This window comes from Aphelocoma coerulescens, chromosome 1A, assembly GCF_041296385.1.
Source record: "Aphelocoma coerulescens isolate FSJ_1873_10779 chromosome 1A, UR_Acoe_1.0, whole genome shotgun sequence".
Classification (NCBI taxonomy): domain Eukaryota; kingdom Metazoa; phylum Chordata; class Aves; order Passeriformes; family Corvidae; genus Aphelocoma; species Aphelocoma coerulescens.
In genome coordinates this window covers 27,384,902-27,388,242 of record NC_091014.1, presented here as the reverse complement: position 1 = coordinate 27,388,242, position 3,341 = coordinate 27,384,902, and the positions used below count along the sequence as shown (strand labels likewise).

Here is a 3,341-nt window from a genome sequence, read left to right as displayed (position 1 = left end):
TTTTTTTTCCCTCAACTCCCATCCTATTTTTTTAAATTTCTCCAGGGCATGTCATATATAGTGAAAAATCTCAATGGAGGCCCACAGGTATCACTGCTGTTTAGTCAGACTCAAATTGGGCTCTAATGGTTTTAGATAGAAGAGCAGATGAAGAGGGTTTGTTCACTAGTCGGTGCCCTTGCCTCAGAGTTCACCTCGAGTTGTTTTCAAAAATTCTCACTTCATGCACATTACTTATTTATATCATCACTTTTTTTTCCCACTTCATAGATAATTGCTACTTAATTGATACTGCCTTTATACAAGCCTCCACAATAGCAAGCAACAAGACACACTGCTAAATAGAGGAATCATTAATCTGTGTATATATTCTGGATTTCTTTTAAAGATGGGCTGGAAATAAGCAAAGTCATTAGTAGTTTGTTTGCAACAGTGTATTTATGAAAGCTCTATGGAGAATGTGTCAACAGTCAGTATGTAACAGAGCAATTAACACAGTACTTTTGTACTTTTGACTGTTAGCATGGGAGTAAACAGAAGCAGATGTGAAGTGTTTGTGCCGTTAGTATTCACAGACTGTTCTGACATATGCAAATACAACTAATGCTTACAGAGCTTGCAACTCTTATTGTACCATGACCTTACTTACCAAACCCTGGGACAGGACTACACACTTTCCTTATAATTATTAACAATAAACAGATACAACCTTTTTGTTTTTAAAGCATTATGGACTGCAGTGGTAAAGCTTCATGGATAAATGTGTTGATAGTCTTATGCATATATAGCTTGTTTTAGACAGTGCTTTCTTCAATGTAAGAAGAGAACAAACAATAAAGAAGTAATGAAAAATGCATACAGAAAGCTAGAACAGGAATCAGCTCTGAAACACTGGTTCAGCTCTAATTATACAAGCCCACTAAAGTTCAATAGTTACTACATGCATCAGATTCTGTGTATTTAGGACAGAGTTCAAACTGAGACCTTTCACTGCTACAGTCTTAAAATGTATATCTTGCTAAAGCAACTCCAGTCAGGCTGTTGAAATAGGATGCCAACACTGAAATGATTTTCTGCCCCATAAAAAAAAACGAAAACCACATACTTGACCTAATAAAATCGCCTGCATCCTGGAAAAAAAAAAAAAAGAAAAAGGAGAATAGAAGGCTTCTTGTGTTCAGTTATTTTTCATGTGAACTATATATATCTGATATACCTGGAGTTACTACAGTGATTTTCATCTTCAAATACTATCTAAAACCTAGCTATGTTACACAGGTGAAGGTCAGATGAGCTTTTATTTTCAAATTTTCTGTTACAGATGTGTTTCCAGAATAGGAATTAATCAAAACTGAAAGAAAATATAGGATTTACAGTAATGTTTGGCATTATTTACTACATGAAAAGTATTTTGCTTCAAAAGAAAACAATTTGTAGAAAATAAGATTGACAGGCCATCTCTTCCAACATGTTTCCCTGTTTGAAGGCAGAAAAAATATCTCCTAAACATACAGTCTTTTTGTTATCTTTAAGATATAATGGCTCATGAAATTAAAGTCCTCTTTTGAAAGTGCGTATATGCTTGTTTCCATTTTGGTTTTGCCATTACAAATTAGTTTAACAGGTCTCACTACAAAATACTGTGTTTCAACTGGACCCACAGTGAAGCATCTTCTTATTTTGGCTCCCTGGGGCAGGAGGCTGTTGCAGCAATCACTTGGAGCAGAGCATGGGGTGGAGCAGCAGCACTCCCCTGAATGCAGAGGCAGAAAAGCAGTGGCTGGAGGTTTGGAGCAGCAGCCCTGGGGCCAGCTGTGTCAGGAGGCTGCACAGGACCTGGGGGGTGTTACAGCAGACACCTCAGATGCTGTCAGGCCCACCCTGTTAGTTTCAAATAATTCACTTCTGTATTGTTTGTTGTAAAGAAGGTGTTTTACTGCCGCTAAAACACTGCAATTGTGTACTTGGTATTTCTTGATTTGTCAAGATAATAGGGACAGGCTGAGTTTTTGGAGGCTTTAAGATACTCACGTGCTTGGGAAAGTAGTGAGGGTGTTAAAAGTGTTTAGGTTTTTTCCTTACCATCAGTTTTCCATGTTGCTCATAGTGTTTGAAGTACCTGGAAAGGTTGGTTCTTCAGGAGATAACTTTTTTTTTCATTTTTCTTTTGATTCAGGGTTTTTTTGGTTGTTTGGGGTTTGTTAGTTTTTTTGCACCTGAAAAACACAGGTATTACAATTAATTGCAGGCATGTATTTTCTCATTTAGAAAGCTTTGTGAAATTACCATTATCATAGCTTTCAATTTTTCTTGGCTGCCTTTTTTTTTTTTTTCTTTTTTTTCTTTTTTTTCGTCTGAAAGATACCACTTTTTAAATAAACAGTGAGCTGTGAAAAAATGAGGACCGGGGGTGTGATGTTTAGTAAAGTTGGTTAAAATAAATGTCATTCAGTAGTACTTTGTTATTCACAGCCTTATCCCTAAAACTTGGCCACAGTTTAAATCACAGAAGCATTTAGAAGTAAGTATGTATACTGTAAGCAGTCAAGGACATTGTATACTGTTACTGGCTAATGCCAAAACAAAAACAATAGCTGAGTTTACCTGGACCCTTTAGTCCCAATGCACCTCAAGGGTTTGAGCTGTTCCTCCAGGCACCAAGACTGAGAGTGACTTTCCTCCAAGTTTCTGGTTCATCTCATCAACTTGCTTGCTTATCTAAATAATCATTTGTCCGCAGCTGCAGGCAATCAGCATTTTGTGCATACAGTGTAGATTCCCAAGCCAAATTACGAGATAATGAAAATACATGTAATTACATGTTGGTATGCTAGTCTAAATATAATTTACACTTGGGAAAAGGGAAAGAAGACGAAATAGTAACAGGTGAATAAGAAAACAAAGAAATGAGCTTTAGAAATTTTTCCTGATCTTGTTTTTCAGCAAAATAGGTATAGTCACTTATGCTCTGTTTACTTAAATGGTTATTTGTGAATTAGAAGGTTCAGCTCTCTTTGAAGAAGTACTGAACAGCCTGAGATTGCTACAGTATTTAAGTGAACATTTGGGGAGAAAAGTCAAATTGGCCCATTGTGATTGCTGATACATTTTCATATCAATGTAAAATTCTGATTACTTTCCTTTGAATTTAATATAAACAGCTGCACAGAAATACTTTCTCAAACATTTTTTTTTTTTGTTTCCTGCTATTTATTCCTTGAAAAGATTTGGATCATGTTTGCTTTGCAGGTCAGAGACACCTGCCTTTTGGTCACCATCTACAGCTTGTGGATGATGCAGACCTGTCTCCTATCCAGTGACTTTGGATGGGATGAGATTTT

At 36.4% G+C, this 3,341-nt stretch overlaps 1 long non-coding RNA gene across 1 annotated transcript; it reads right to left on the bottom strand.

Annotated features, from left to right (window-relative positions):
• Positions 1–1,279: 1,279 nt before the first annotated feature.
• LOC138104611 (uncharacterized) lies at positions 1,280–2,692 on the bottom strand. Its single transcript, XR_011148159.1, has 3 exons — positions 2,605–2,692; positions 2,083–2,216; positions 1,280–1,836 (listed from the first exon to the last, which is right to left on the bottom strand). It is a non-coding gene; the product is annotated as an uncharacterized lncRNA (long non-coding RNA).
• Between the last annotated feature and the right edge of the window lie 649 nt (positions 2,693–3,341).